This window comes from Lithobates pipiens, unplaced genomic scaffold (assembly GCF_037356315.1).
Source record: "Lithobates pipiens isolate NorthernLeopardFrog02 unplaced genomic scaffold, aLitPip1_a1.2 Scaffold_19, whole genome shotgun sequence".
Classification (NCBI taxonomy): domain Eukaryota; kingdom Metazoa; phylum Chordata; class Amphibia; order Anura; family Ranidae; genus Lithobates; species Lithobates pipiens.
In genome coordinates, this window is record NW_027507764.1 from 519,190,085 (window position 1) to 519,207,143 (window position 17,059).

The window sequence follows — 17,059 nt, forward strand, 5'->3', positions numbered from 1 at the left end:
GTAAGCTGTATATAAAAATCCTATTTTCTTGATCATACATCACGGGACACAGGAGCTTCATTACATAGTGGGATGACCCAAAGCAATGCTCAGATTGAGGGGAGGGAGACACAGATCATAATATATAGACCGCCAAGGACCGGAGGACCTAAACTGCAGCCTGCAGTACACTGTGCCCAAAGGCGATATCCTCTTGCCCTCTGACATCCACCTGATAGAATCTGGTGAATGTGTGGACTGATGACCAAGTTGCAGCCTTACAGATCTGAGCCAGGGAGGCCTGGTGATGCACTGCCCAGGAAGCACTTACAGCCCTAGTTGAGTGCGCTCTCACTTGAAAAGGAGGGATCTTCCCTTTAACACTATAGGCCTGAGAAATAATCTGTCTAATCCACCTTGAGAGAGTGGATTTTGATGCCGCCTGGCCCTTCCTAGGGCCTTTCGGCAAAATAAATAAGCAACCAGTTTTCCTTATCTGAGCAGTTGCCTAAAGATAGATACTGATTGCCCTTACCACATCCAAAGTGTGCAAAGATTCTTCTTCTGCGGACTGTGGGTCCGGAAAAAAGGATGGTAGGCTTACATCTTGATTCAAATGGAATCCTGAAACCACCTTAGGCAGAAAGGACCTGTTGGGACGCATTACCACTAGGTCCTTATGAATAATTAGATATGGTTCTTTACTGGAGAGAGCTGCTAGTTCTGACACTCTTCTAGCCGTGGATATGGCTACCAAGAAAACCAATTTTTTAGTCAAAAGAACTAACGAAGCCTGATGCAAAGGTTCAAAAGGTTGCCCCTGCAAAACTGAGAGAACCAAATTCAGATCCCATGGGCATACCGGAGGTTTGACTGGCGGCCTTATCCGCATAGCCCCCTGGATGAAAGCCCGCACCAGGGAATGTGATGCAAGTGGTTTCTGAAAAAACACTGACAAGGCCGAAATATGCACCTTGATAGTGCTTACGGCCAAATTCATTTCTAGGCCTGACTGGAGGAAGGCCAAGATCCTGCTAATGACATACTTTCTAGGATGACATTCCCTGAGTTCACAACAGGAAACATATGCCCTCCAGATTTTGTAGTAAATAAGCCTGGATGCCGGCTTTCTGGCATTGACCAGAGTAGAAAGGACTGGCCCCGAAAGCCCACGGTTTCTCAGAATGTGGGTCTCAGCAGCCAAACCGTCAAATTCAGACTGTGTAAAGCAGCATGGTAAATTGGACCCTGTGAGAGCAGATCTGGCCGGAGAGGGAGGATCCACGGCCTGCCTACTGCCAACTTCATGATCTCTGCGTACCACGGTCGCCTGGGCCAAGCCGGCGCTACCAAAAGAAGCGACTTTGTTTCCCTCAAAACTCTTCCCAGGAACCGCAACAGAAGCGGGCACGGGGGGAAGGCATAAATCAAATTGTACTGATCCCAGGGAACTGTCAGAGCATCCGACCCCTGAGCGAGTGTATCTCTTGTCCTTGACACGAATTTGTCCAGTTTTCTGTTGAACCTGGACGCAAACAGATCTACGTCTGGAGTACCCCACCTGCGACATATGTTCCAAAACACGTCGGGGTGCAGAGCCCATTCTCCTAGGCACAACTGCTGGCGGTGCAGAAAATCTGCCTGCCAATTTTCCACTCCTGGAATGAAGACTGCAGAAAGGCATGGAACATGCCTTTCTGCCCAGACAAGTATACGATTCACCTCTTTTTGCGCAACCAGACTTCTGGTACCGCCCTGGTGATTGATATAGGCCACTGCTGTGGCATTGTCGGACTGAACCCGAACAGGGAGACCCCGTAGTCTGAAAGACCAGTTTATGAGAGCCATATAAACTGCCCGGATCTCCAAGACATTTATGGGCAATAGCTTCTCGATCGCAGACCATTTCCACTGCGAGCACGTCTCCTCCAACACTGCTCCCCAGCCTGTCAGGCTGCCATTTGTCATAATAATCTTCCATGGAAGAGGAAGAAAAGTTTTGCCTTTCAGCAAATTCTCGGTTTGTAACGAGACTCTTAGACTCGTTAGACGAGACTCTTGCGTGTCCCTGGGGATAGACGCATAGGAAGATCCAAGGACTGGGGCTTCCTGTTCCAAGCCGCAAGGATGAATCTTTGCAGAGGCCTTGAGTGGAACTGGGCGAATGGAACGGCCTCGAAGGAGGCGACCATTTTCCCAAAGAGTCTCATGCACAACCGAATGGGGGAAGATCTTCTGCCCAGAATTAGACGCACCAGATCCCCAATGGCCAAGGCTTTTGGCCTTGGTAGAAACACCTTGCCCTGAGCAGTGTCAATAACCATACCCAGGTATTTCAACCTGGTAGCAGGCTGTAGGGACGACTTTTCTAGGTTTATAATCCAACCTAGGCGTTCCAGCTGTTCTAGCGTTCTGGTAACACTGTGGTTCAGGAGCGCTACTGTTTTCTCTATGAGAAGCAAATCGTCTAGATAAGCCATGACGGCTATACCCTGAGCTCTTAGGTTTGCCAAGAGAGGGTCCAGAATCTTTGTGAAGACTCGAGGGGCCGTAGCTAGCCCGAACGGCAAGGCCACAAATTGAAAATGGCGCCGATCTACCGCAAACCTTAGATTCTTTTGGTGTGCGGGAAAAATTGGCATATGGAAATATGCATCCTTGATGTCTATTGATGCCATAAACTCTCCCCCTTGCAGGGAGGAGACCAAAGTGCGAATTGACTGTATTCAGAAGGACCGGATGTGTAAAAAACGGTTCAGATCCTTCAGATCCAGGATAGGTCTGACACTTCCATTTGGCTTTGGAACGAGATTCGAGTAAAACCCTGAACCCTGTTCTTTTGGGTCCACTTCTACTATCACCCCCTGGGATAGTAAGTGATCTAAGGCCAGAAATAGCGGTCTTTGCTTTACTGGGTCCCTGGGGATCCTTGACCTTAGAAAGCGAGAAGGTGGAATCTCCTGAAACTCCAGCTTGTAGCCCAGAGATACCGAAGAGACCACCCACTCATCCCGGATCTCTTCCCGCCAGGCTTCTGCAAACTGCAAGAGCCTTCCCCCCACTTGGCCGGGCGGGGGCGCTCCTTCACAAGGAAGCTTTCGGGCTCTGCTTGGCAGGCTTTCGCCCTCAGGATTTCTTCTGCCCCTGGGCCCGGCCTTGAGCCTTTCCTGTAGAGGGGGGTTGAGAAGGCCGTCGCCACTGCTTAGAGCTTGATGCTCCGGGAGAGAGAGAACGCCTAAATGATGGACGTTTGCTCCTTTTGACTGGAAGGAGAGTAGATTTACCCCCTGAAATTTTTTGGACGAATTTGTCTAATTCTTCTACAAACAAACGTTCCCCTTTAAACGGGAACCCAATCAAATGCTTCTTGCATGATAGCTCAGCTTGCCCAATTCTTTAGCCATAGGGCCCTTCGCATGTGTACCAACAGGAGAGACAAACGAGATGCTTGTTGGACAGAATCCAAAATCGCATCAATCAGGAAACACAGAATTTGAGGTATTTCTGCATAATTCTCCACTTCCTCACTGGGAAGGAGGCCAAGCATCTGCTTAACCTGTTCCTTGAGGAACTGACACAACCCCACAGCTGCGACTGTAAGTTGCACTACAGTGCCAGTCATGGAAAAGGAGGCTTTTTTTTTTTTTGTAAAATCTTTATTTTGAGATATTTTGACATTGAAACACACTTAAGTATACATTAGACAGGTGTGTCAGGACCAAACAAAGAACAAATAAACTGTAGGAAACAATGACACCCATAAAAACTGACCCAGTGGCCAAGAGTTGGCGGCTCAAACCAGACACATGAATTAGGCAAACGGGTGGAGATGAACGTCTGGAGTGTCTTCTAGCTCATACACATCAAGTCCGGCCTCCGTGGGCTAGGGCCCCGCTCCAAGGTGCCTCTGAGCGGAAAGGAGAGGACGGGCCGGAGCCCAGTCCCCCACCTCCCGTCATACAAAAGGCCAGGGAGGCATGGGACCACCCCCAGGGGCCGCCCAGGAGAGGGGGGCACAATCACCTCCAGCAACCTCTCCCGAGCGTCCCCCGGGGGTAGGACAGGCCCACAGCAACCCCCCCGCCCAGGAGGGACGTCCCAGCATGGACCCCTCCGGACAGAGGGATTCCCCCCGTCAGCCAAACAAAGTGGCCGCAGGGCCAGCCAGCCCACAGGAAGCCTAACGCACCACCACAGCTCAATACCACGTAGGTCAATAAAAGGCAACATCTTATAGTGTGGAATACAGAGAAAGAAGGTAAAAAAGAACAGTAGGAAGGGTGAGAGAGAGGCAAGAAGGGGTAGAGAGGGGATTGGGGGATAGGGTAAGGGAGGAGGGTGGAGCCTACTTGACATCCCTGCGAAGTGCAGCGGTCCAGCACCAGGCGAGTCTCAGCAGCAAAGTCGTCTCTCCGTCCATGGGGCAAGAAGGTGAAAAACAGCCACTAGGTGGGAACCTCATTGCGTGTGCAGGATCTCAAAGAGGGTTCCGCTAGCTCCAGTAGAGCCAAGTCCAGACTTGAGGTAGCGTATATAGTTTCGGACATGTAGACTGTCCATGATTGCCATATGCTGTCACACTTAGCCCGTGTACCCCTACAGGTTGCCACCCAATATTCCGCTTCTCTGATGTCATTCACTTTTTTGACCCAGTCCTCCACTGTGGGAGTCCTAGTTTGTTTCCAGTAAATCGGTATAAGACGTCTGGCCGCGTTCAACAGATGCGGCAGAGGGCTTTTTTTGTATCTACCAATCGGGATCGGAGGAATGTGCAAAAGATAGTTGGCCGGAGACAGTGGCACATCAAGATGCAAAACTGCCTCTATGCGGAATCGGATGTCCTCCCAGAATGGCTTGATTCGTGGGCAATCCCACCAAATATGAAGGAGGGTGCCCAATTGGCCACATTCCCTCCAGCACCGGTCCGATGCCGAAGGGTAGATACGTGCTAAGTCTGCCGGCACTCTGTACCAGCGAGACAGTACTTTAAAATTAGTTTCTTGGGTTTTGGACTCCATGGAGCTAGCGTACGTGAGTTTGTAGAGGTGGGACAGTTGGGCCGCGGAAAAGTCAAGTTGTAGCTCCCTCTCCCAGACCTGTATGTATGTCGGTCTAGCGACCTCGGTAACACAGCCCAGCAAGTGATATAATTCGGAGATCAGGTGGGGAGTGGGTTCATCTGCTACAAAAAAACGCTCAAATGGTGTAAGGAGCGCTTCGTCCCTGATTAAGTGGCCATGGGCTTCAAAAAAGTGGTGCAATTGCCTGTATCGCCATGCCCGGTCTGCAGGGATTCATAGCTGACCATTTGGCCACCGCTGAGAAACTGTCCACAACTGGCATTCCCGTCAGCCGCCCAGGGGACAAAAAAGGCCCTCCGCTCCCCTGGCGGGAACCATAGGAACCCTCCCAGCGGGGCAAGCGGAGAAACAGGGGGGGATAGGCCCAGCGTCTTGTTCAGTTTGTCCCAAATCAAAAGAGACTGTACAGTGAGCGGGGAGACATCCACTGATAACCCCCTATATTCCGGGGACAACCAGGGCGCATAAGCCAAATCTCTCCCAGCTAGCCATTTTTCCAGAGAGACCCACACTTTCGACTTAGTATGAAATTTCCAATTAAGTATCCTCTGTAGAACAATAGCCCTGTGGTACCTCTGGATATCCGGAACCCCCAGACCCCCCGTCAGCTTCGAGCGTTTCAGCAAGGCCATGGCTATTCTAGGTTTCTTTGTGTTCCACACAAATGTCGACAGAATGCTATTCAATTGGGTAAAAAACAGTTTAGGGAGGGAGATGGGTATCAATAATACTCGGGGCAGGATATTAATTTTAATAATATTAATGCGGCCGAACCACGTAAAAGCGGTTTTGGTCCACTGCAACAAATCCGCCTTGATCGCATGTAATAAGGGGGGGAAATTAGCGGCATATAAGGCATCAAAGCGGTTGGTCAACTGGATGCCCAGGTATTTAATAGAAGACGTGGCCCAGGTAAAGGGGAATGCTAATTGCAGGTGGTCCGCTTGAGGCGGGGCGAGGTGAATAGGCAAAATCTCCGATTTGGAAAGGTTTATCTTGAAATTGGATAACTCACCAAAAGTCCTCAGCTCCTTCAACAGAACCGGCAACGAGATCAGGGGTTCAGAGAGATAAAGGAGCACATTGTCCGCATACGCCGACAGTTTGTGCTCCGTCATCCCAACCTTCAGGCCTCTAATGTCTGCGTTCGCCCTCACCTAGCAGAGCAGTGGTTCCAGTACCAAGGCAAAAAGGAGAGGAGACAGTGGACACCCCTGTCTCGTGCCGTTTCGAATCGGGAACCGGGAGGAAAGCACCCCATTCACCTTCACCTGTGCACACGGAGTGGAGTACAAGGCCATAATCGAGGACATCATACGCGTCCCCAACCCCTGAGCCTGCAGTACCGCCCGTAAGTACCCCCAGTCGACGCGGTCAAACGCCAAAGGCCCAGACACCAGCAATCATAGTAGAAAAAGTCCTGAATCAGCCGTCTATCACACAGCCCATGCTCGGTATCAGTCTCGGGTGGTAGAAGGAACCACTGAAGAGTCGCGGGTTGAACTATGTCTGTCCCTCCGTCGATGCTTGCGTGTGACTGTAGACCATCTGTGAGGAAGGGGGGGACAAGCAAGTCCCTCGGGGGTCCTCTCCAATCCAGAAAGTCCACGGGATCCAGCCCCAGAGAGGATAGAAAATGTGGAAGATCGTCTTTTGTGCGCAGGGTCACCTGCCTGCCATCCTTAAGCACATGCAGAGAGAAGGGGAAGCCCCAGCGGTAGGACAGTCCTGCAGCCTGGAGCACAGAAAGGAGCGGGCGAAGGGCTCTCCGCTGCATGAGGGTGCGCCGCGAGAGATCCTGATAGAAAGTCAGTCGAGCACCACCAAAATCATAAAAGGGCTTACCCCGCACTTTTTGCATAATCCGGTCCTTGATAGTATATTTGTGAAGTTTACAGATTATATCCCTGGGATTGTCAGCGCCTTGAGACGGGGGGCGCAGTGCTCTGTGGGCTCGGTCTATTTCAATAAGAGCAGTGGCTGGGAGTCCCAATATGTCCCTAAAGATATCAGTCAGAGTGGGGACAATATCCCTGGGTCCAGTAGCCTCCGGGAGCCCCCTGATCCTGATATTGGCCCTCCTGCTGCGGTTTTCAACATCATCCAATTGCCCCAGCAGTACCTCAAGCTGATGGTCTTGTGTTTGGCACCTAGATTGCAGCAGAGCAATAGCGGGGAGAGTCTCCTCTAGTTTTTCCTCCAGGGCCTCCACTCTGTGACCCAGATGTGTAGTATCAGCTTTAAGCTGGGCAATATCAGCGGTGAAAGCCTTCTCCACTCTGCTAGTGAACTTTTCTAGGTCCTCTCTGGTGGGGAGAGACATAATATGGCGGCGTATTGCGTCATCTCCCATGAGGTCTGAGACCTCTGAGCGGCCATCCAGGGACCCGGGGGATGCTGGGGGGACCGAATCGCTTACCGATCCTGGGGAGGGCACCGGAGAAGCCAGGGGAGACGGTCCGGTCGACTGGGAAGGCGCCGCTGTAGAAGGCTGTGAGGATTTCCCAGCTTTCTGAAGTTTCCCGGTCGGCGCCATATTGGGTCCATCGCGGCCCTGTCTGTGGGGGCCCGGGAAGAACTGATCCAGCTGTCCCTGCCGCTTCTTGTTACCCTGCGGCAGTCAGGAAGACTGCCGGGATCGTTGGGACATTGAGCCCGGTGATGTGGATCGGATTTCCCCGCTGAGGGCAGCTGATATGTGCGGCGATGGAGCGGAGCTGAGGTGAAGCACTTCCTCACTCCTCCATGGTCAGGACACGCCCCCCCAAAAGGAGGCTTTTAATAATGTTTCCAGCTTCTTATCAGTTGGATCTTTAAATACCTGAGCATTATCCAAAGGACAGGTCAGATTTCTATTCACGCAAGAAACAGCCGCATCGACAGATGGGACCCCCCATTTCTTGGTGAAACTTTCCTCCAGAGGATAAAGCATAGAAAACCTTTTAGGAGGAGCAAACAGTTTATCGGGATGTCCCCAATCCTCATACAACAATTTATCCATTAAGGGATTGATTGGAAAGGAAAAGGCAGGTTGTGGGATTTTCCTGACTCCCAGGGAAGAAACAGCGATCTCAGCAGCAGGCATTCTGAATGTGGTACACACCAATTCAGTATAATACTGCACCTGTTTTCTGAGCGCCTGGGAGGAGGGGACTCTCTCCTCTTCCTCTGATTCATCCGACTGCTCAAGATACCTGTCCCAAGATAGGGATCTCTCCTCATTGTCAGAAGTGTCATCTGAAAGAGGAATCTCAGCAGAGGGAGGGGATCTACCCCTTTTCCTGCTTTCTTTCAGGGAAGCGGAAATAAAATTCATGATTCTCCCTTCAAAACCTTCCAATGTAGCCCTAAGGGAGTCCTCAGTGATGTATACCGGGGCTGAAATATTAGGAGAGGCTGCAAATCCTGACAGGGGCACTGACTCATCCTGTGAGGCTGACTCCAGTCTTGCAGGGGGGGGATGATAACCTACAGGCATTTTTAGAACCCCTAGACCTAGACGGTGACTTACCAGTGTCCTTGTTATCTCCCCCTGAGACCCTCTTACAAGGAGACATAGTCCTAAGCTACAAAGCAGAGTTACTAGTACAAAGTGCAATCACTGTTGTGCTTAAAGTCTCACAATAAATATATATGCTTAAACTGCACAACCTGATGCTGAGTAGGTGTCTTAGGTTTGCCTGGATCCAATCCCTTGGGATGCTTACTGCCCACAGCTCCTGTGTCTCCACTTAGAGCCCCCTGACGCTCTGGGCTGTAAAACTGCCGCCTGGCGCCTGCGCAGTACAGCGCCGTGCACACCGAACGACGCGGCTTGCAAACACACTCCCGCCTCCTCCATTAGCACGGGAGCGTGCTTGGCGCGCATGCACGAGGACTGCCGGTATCCAGGGGGGAAGGGAATTGCCATCGGAACTGTCTGGGACCCCCAGACTACGTGGGACCCCTGTATTACCTTCATTGTGGCAGAGATTGCAGTGGAGACATGAGTCATCTGGGAGAACCAGGCTTCAGTGAGCGTGTGTATCTGAAAGGCATGTAAGTATGCATCAGGCTGCTCTTACTCCCCCTAGTTGTGAAAACCAGGTAAGACATACAACTACTCAATGAAGAAATCCATAATATAATTTATACAGGATTAACTTCCCTTACCTGTCCTTGCCGCAGGAATTGCTGAAAACAGACAGATTCCAGCCTTCACCCATCACGGCGGGCAGAGTTGTGCCAACCTTCAGGTTTTTTTTGGGGTTCCTTCTCAGAAGAACCTCCTACCTGGACCTTGTAAAAGACTCTGCCAGAAACTTTCGTGCCACTATGTAAATAGTACAGTAAGTCTGGTTTTCCCAGAGCCCAGTTTTCCAATAGGAGAGGACTTACAGGCAAAACCTCGTTTCTTCAGATGACGAGTCCCGGGTACCATATCATCTTGGGAGTCAAAATATCGGCCCGAGATATGGATCCGGTTTGTTGTAGCCCTTAGGCCCCCGCAGGGACCTGCACAGAACTTTCTTCATAGCACATGTTTTACGTGACCAACCACCACTGGCGAAGGAAAAAATGAGGTGCCTCCCATATGGGAGGGGTTATATAGGGAAGGAATTCTCCTTAATTGGGGGTTAACCAGTGTCCAATCACCAGAGGTGCCTATATAACCCATTATGTACTGATCCTGTGTCCCGTGATGTATGATCAAGAAATAAGCATACGGCACCTGGTATTCCCAGTCGGTCTTCCATCCAGTTACTAATCAGGCCCGACAATGCTTAACCTCCGAGATCAGACACGATCGGGCACTTTCAAGGTGATGGGGCCATAGGCGATCTCTTTGGGCACTCTCAACCATCTTGACAAACGCCAACATGGTCATCTTGGGAAACAAGCTAAAAAAAACAAGTCATTGCCAACATTGGAGGCTAAGCAGGGTTGGGCAATCAGTTTCCTTGCCTGAAATAGGCATCTCAGAACTGCCATCTAGCTGCTTCCCGGGTTTCCAACTCAATCAACTATTCCCAGGAGACAATACTTCGCCTCCATCCTGGTGGAGGTTCCAAACACCCGATCAATGGTTCCTGTCACCTCCGTCCAGTAGCAGATCAACTTTGGGCATCTCCAAAACATGTGCATCATATCTCCCACCATGTTCCCGCACCGGGGGCAACTTGCGTGCGGCCGTTCGGCCAAATTGAAAAAGTTTACGAGGAGCATAATAAGTTCTATATAATAAGAACAGATGTGACATCCTCTGAGGCAGTATTCCTGTGGCCAATTATATCTCAAGGGGGTTTAGTACACACCCCACACTATATAAGGCCGCCAGCGCGGCCGCCTTGTATAGTGTGTTGCGGCGGTCAGGGATAGAGGACGATAGGCAGGGACAGTGTCTTTACTGCTTGGGAACCTAGCACTGTTACAGTGGGTGTTATGTGCCTCCTGCACAGTACACACCTGAAGCTACCCTTTATTACTGGTGTTCAATTTTTGCAATACAGGCATCTGCAGTGCAGAAGTTAGAGTGGGTGTTGTGTGCCTCCTGCACAGTATACACCTGAAGATACCCCTTATTGCTGGTGTTCTGTTTCTGTAATGCAGGAACCTAGCACTGTTACAGTGGGTGTTGTGTGCCTCCCACGCTTGTCCTTATTTTCGGCAGCTGGACGTGTTGAGCCACATCATGCCGAACACTTTGTCGGATGTGAAAGACCAAGCCCTCCTAATGCTCCTCATCCTCTCTCACCCAGGCTCAGGGTACTAGCCTGTGTTCTGTATAAACTAGGCTTTCTTCTGTATACCCTATCCTCTCTTTATACTCTAGCCTGTCGTTTATGTACACTAGAATCTTTGTTTACCTCATAAATGGCAGTGTATATAGAAGGTAGGCTAGAGAATAAAGAAGACAGGCTAGTGTATACAGGACACATGCTAATGTATACAGAAAACAGGCTTGGTTATAGAGAGAGACTGAGACTATTATATTCAGAAGAAAGCTAGTGTATATAGAGAGGCAGGCTGCGGTATACAGAGAGGCTAGTGAATACAGATAGGGTGATGTATACAGAAATGCTAGTGTATACAGAGAGGCTAGAGTATACAGTTATTCTGGGGTATACAGAGAGGCTAGTTTAAAGAGAGGCTAGTGTATACAGAATACAGACTCGTGTATGCAGATAGGCTTGAGTATACAGAGATGCTAGAGTAAACAGTGAGGCTGGGGTACACAGAGAGGCTAGTTTAAAGAGAGGCTAGAATATACAAAGATGTTAGTGTATAGAGAGAGTCGAGTGTATACAGATAGGACAGTGCATATAGAGAGACTAGTGTATACAGAAGACAGGCTTGGGTATACATCCAAGCTGACAGTGTATACAGAAGACTGGGTAGTGTATACAGAGAATCTAGTGGGTACAGAAGACAGGCTGGTGTATTCTAGCTAGTTTTTACAGTCTAGTGTATACAGAACACAGGCTGTGGTATACAGAGGGATTAGTATATTCAGAGAGTCTGGTGTATAGAGATACAAGGGTGTACAGAGAAGCTAGTATATATAGAAGACTACAGCATACAGAAGAAAGGCTAGTGAATACAGAATAAAGGCTGGCTTCTACGGAGAGGTGTATTCAGAACACTATCTAGGGTATAAAGAGAGGCTAGATTATACAAAGAGGCTAGTGCATACAGTGAAGCTATTTTATATAGAAGCCTGCTTAGTGTATACAGAGAAGCTAGTGTGTACAGAACAAAGGCTAGACAGGCTATAACGAGAGACAAGTGTTTACAGAGGACAGTTTGGGGTATAGAGAGATGCTAGTTTATACAGAGAGGGCATACAGAAGACAGAAGACGGGCTAGTGTATTCAGAACATAGGCTAGGTATTCAGACAGTCTAGTGTATACAGTCGGCGAGTGTATAAATAAGACTGGCTAGTTTACACAGTGTTTACAGAGATGCAAGGGTGTACAGAGAAGCTGGTATATAAAGAAGACTACAGCATACAGAAGAGACGCTAGTGAATACAGAATACAGACTCGTGCAAGAAGCTTGAGTATACAGAGACGCTAAAGTAAACAGTGAGGCTGGGGTACACAGAGAGGCTAGTTTAAAGAGAGGCTAGTATATACAAAGATGTTAGTGTATATAGAGAGATTAGTGTATAGAGAGAGTCGAGTGTATACAGAAAGGACAGTGCATATACAGAAGACAGGCTTGGGTATACATCAAAGCTGACAGTGTATACAGAAGACTGGGTAGTGTATACAGAGAGTTTAGTGGGTACAGAAGACAGGCTGGTGTATCCTAGCTAATTTTTACGGTCTAGTGTATACAGAAGACAGGATGTGGTATACAGAGAGTTTAGTGTATTCAGAGTCTGGTGTATACAGTCGGCGAGTGTATACATAAGACTGGCTAGTTTACACAGGGTTTACAGAGATGCAAGGGTGTACAGAGAAGCTAGTATATATAGAAGACTACAGCATACAGAAGAAAGGCTAGTGAATACAGAATAAAGGCTGGCTTCTACGGAGAGGCTAGTGTATGCAGAACACTATCTAGGGTATAAAGAGAGGCTAGATTATACAGAGAGGCTAGTGCATACAGTGAAGCTATTTTATATAGAAGCCTGGTTAGTGTATACAGAGAAGATAGTGTGTACAGAAGAAAGCCTAGACAGGCTATAAAGAGAGACAAGTGTTTCCAGAGGACAGTTTGGGGTATAGAGAGATGCTAGTTTATACAGAGAGACTAATGTATACAGAAGACAGGCTAGGGCATACAGAAGACGGGCTAGTGTATTCAGAAAATAGGCTAGTGTATACTGAAGACAGGCTATTGTATGCAGAAGACCGGCTAGTGTATACAGAGAAACTAGTGTATAACAGAGTGTATATAGGAGACAGGCCAAGGTATAAAGAAGACAGAGTAATGACTTAACAAAATAAACTTTGCACTCTTTTGCTCTATTTTGCATATTTGTAATTCTCCACATCAACTGTCACTTTGATATCACCACTCACGACACACCATCCTGACTTATTTTGCTTTATTTATTATTAGAAATAGAGAGTACTATCTCAAAACAAGTTAAATCTATTCACTTCGATGAGGTCTACCGCTAATATTACGGTAATGCAAAATGTTCACAAAACCATCCATTTGCTACCAGACATGCTGCACATATTATTAGTAATGTAACTTTCGCTCGCTAACGATGTAAACAGTTTTATTGCTTTTCTGACATTAACCGAGTATCTCTGACATTATCTGAGTATCTCTCTGCACTAGGATCTTAATAATAATAATAGGATTGTGTAAGGCAAAGATCAACTAGTCGAATATAAGCTTTCTCAGTGGTACCGGCATATCCTTTAAATTTAGACTATCAAGCTAAGCTTGACATTTAATCTCTTACCGTTGAACAGCGATACTTCCTCCCTTCAATATTAAGCCATTTAAATGTCTTATTGGTCGCCTATATTATACAACTCTCTGAAAAGCATATATGTAGCGAATAAAACTAGTCTTACATCTTAATAAAACTGTTTTATTGCTCAACCAGTATCAAGCTGTCATGACATAAGCAAATAAGTCACAGTTAAAACACAGTGACAAAACATTTCTTTTTACCGCAGCAAAATGTGAGAAAAGCAGTGTAAGCCGTCTTTCTGCCATATGCTTCAGAAAATTAATGTACCGCTTTTAAATCCATATCAATTCCACATCCTAATGTAAACCGTCCAAAATTTTAACATTTACTGATAGCAATTACTGATATTACATCATTGTAAACGTAACCATAGTTATAATGTCTACAGCTAATTTTACGTTAAAGCAAAATTCACACAAACCCATCTTTTTAAAACCTTTTACAGCCGGCACATTAAGAATAATGCAACCATCTCTCTACCTCTATGCAATAGGATTCTCTTTCTGACTTTATTTTATGTATTACTTCTCCACATTAACTGTCACACTGATAACCATTTGTAACACATAGCACTGGTAACAAATTTTTTAACAGCAGCAAAATGCGAGAAAAAACGGTTTACTTGATTGAGAAGTGGTTGCAGTAGCAAAGGATAGCAATAAAGTTTGATTACATTAATAACACATAATGCAACTATTTTACATTCACATCAAGCATACATCCTATTGTAAACTGTCTATCACTATTAATGTTCAGGGTTACTGATACATTATGCGGATAACCAGTGGAAACGGAAAAAAGTCAGTGTAAGCCGTCTTCGTGCGTAACAAAATTAATGGAACGATTTACACGTTGGAATTTACAAGCTACGTCAATTTACTCTTAAATAATGTATACCCTTTAGCTGCTTAGCTCACACTTTGCTGTATGTAGCCGCGTTAACTGTATTAATGGTTACATGTAAGTAACCAATGGGTATTGACATTTCATGTCTCACATCTCTAATGCAATTTGTCTCTTTGAAATTTCATACTTTTCCAGTTATTATACTTTCTCATCCCTAAAGACAAGTTGCTGATATTTTATGATTACAGCAATCATCTCATCTAATTGCTAGTCCGATATTCTGCCTTGGTATTACTTTGCAAGGCTCTATTGAACAATGTAAAGGTAGGCTAGATATTTTGTGTATTTCCACTTAAACTCGACCTGTATATACTGTCTCAATATTATCCTTTCTAATTTTGCTAAATTAGATTATAGGGTTTGCTATATCTAAATCCAGGTAACCTACTTACCTTTATTACGTATACTGCTACTTTTAGGATAATACAAAACCATCTTTTGCTTCTTTACACGCTTCACACATTAAGAGTAATGCAATGCTACCGATGTGAACAGTTTAATTGCTCTTCTTACATTTAGCTGGTATCTCTCTGCTATAGGAAACTGAATTTGTACTACAACGATAACTCATCTAATATCAGTCCACTCAGTGCTACCGTGATAACTTTTGCATTTCTAATAATTTCTCAGTCATTTTGAGCTACTGCAACAAACGCTTTCGATCTCTTTTCAACTGCAATACTTAAGCTCTGCAATATAAAGGAATATTTAGCTGCTTAGCTCAAACTTTGCTGTACGTAGCCGTGTTAACTTTATTAATGGTTACTAATGGGGATTGAAATTTCATCTCTAATTCACATTCACATTTCTATTGCAGTTTGTCTTTTTGCCATGTCATCCTCTGCCAGTTATTTTCCTTTCTCATCCTTATGCTATATTTGGGGTATATTCACTGCATGATTAAAGACACGTAATGAACCTGATTGATAAAAACCTACACTCGTCGTTGCTCTTATTTCGTGTATTTCCACTTAAACTCGACCTGTATATACTGTCTCAATATTAATCTGAGTTATTTTGCTATATTTATTATTATATATATATAGACTACGATCTCTAAATCCTGGTAAACCAACTCACACAAAACCATCTTATTTCTACCTTACACGCAGCAACAAATATTAAGATATTAACAATTTACCGGTATCTCTCTGCAATAGTAAACGGAATGGGTAGATCACTCATCTAATATCAGTCTTCTCAGTGCTACCGGAACAACTTTTACATTTAGAGTAATGCAACGATTTCTCAGTTTTATGAAGCTATTGCAACTAACGCTTTGGATTTCTTTCCTGTTAAATTACGCTCTGCAATATTAAGCCATGTAAATTGTCCTATTGGTCTACTAACAATGCTATGTATAATAATACAAATCTTGCAACAGCAGTATCGTCTCACTACAATACTTACACTCTGCATAATAAATATGATTAATGCGACTAATGCTAATAATAAGGTCGTCTAAAACTCGGCTATAGGTAGAGAATAAAACTATCTTACATCAAAATAAACCATGTACTGCCAAACCAATAACGGCCAATTACTTAACGTCTATCAGTCAATGACTTAACAAAATAAACATAGCACTCTTTTGCTCTATTTTGTATATATGTAGTTCTACACATTAACTGTCACATTGATATCACCACTGACAACACACCATTGACCTTTTAACAGCACCAAAATATGAAAAAAAGCACTGTAATTCTTCACATGATTTAGAAGTAGTTGCATTAGCAAAAAATAAAGTCCTGTCTTCTGTACACGCTAGCCTTTCTGTATACATTAATCTTTCTGTGTACACCAGTCCCTCTATATAGACGAGCCTCTCTGTCTTCTGTATACACGTGCCCGTAACCTATATACACTAGCCTGCCTTCTTTTTAAAATAGTCTCGGTGTCCCAGCCTCTCTGCATACACTAGCCTCACTGAATTCCCCAGACTCTCTTCTGTATACACAAGCCTATCTGTAAACAATAGCTTGTCATCTGTACACACTAGCCCCTCTGTATACACTAGCCATTCTTCTGTATACACTAGGCTCAGGGGAATAACATTAGCATATCTGTATTACCTTGTTTGACTTTTCTGATATCTCTTTCTTTTCTAGGGTGTACCTCGCCGTATACCCAAGCCAATCTTATTACCCCAGCCTCATTCCAATTATAATAGCCTCACTGTATACCCCAGGCGGTCTTGTGTTGGGTTTTTTCAGTCTGCTCAGCCATCTTCTTGCAGGGGTTCTTCGGGTCAGCCCTTGTCTGGGTTACCTTGGGCATCAGGCTCATCCTATCCTTCACGGGACATTCATTTGGGTTTGTGTAGCTTGCAGGCTCTTAGGGGGTTCCTTCTCATCTTCAGGTCAAGAGTCGGTGGGTTCTACTCTCACAGCGGTAACTTACCGGTTACTTACAGTTGGCGTTTGGGCATACGTCATTTTATGAATGGGATATTTACCTTTCCTTTTCCACCTATACTTGTGTCTTTTTGCCCTCTTTTCAAGCATACTGACCATCCAGGCTTTGGTTCTTAAGTAATATCGCATTTCCCACTTGAAGACTCCGATTACAAGTGGGAAGGCTGGCCTCAGGCCAGCCCGTATTTGTGGGAGGAGTCTGAGGGACTATTAAACCCTCCTCCTCTGTCAGGGCCAGGGTTGGTGTTTTCTAGGG

General features: G+C 46.1%; 1 pseudogene; it reads right to left on the reverse strand.

Moving 5' to 3' along the window:
- Positions 1-9,759: 9,759 nt before the first annotated feature.
- LOC143999250 (5S ribosomal RNA) lies at positions 9,760-9,878 on the reverse strand (annotated as a pseudogene).
- Between the last annotated feature and the right edge of the window lie 7,181 nt (positions 9,879-17,059).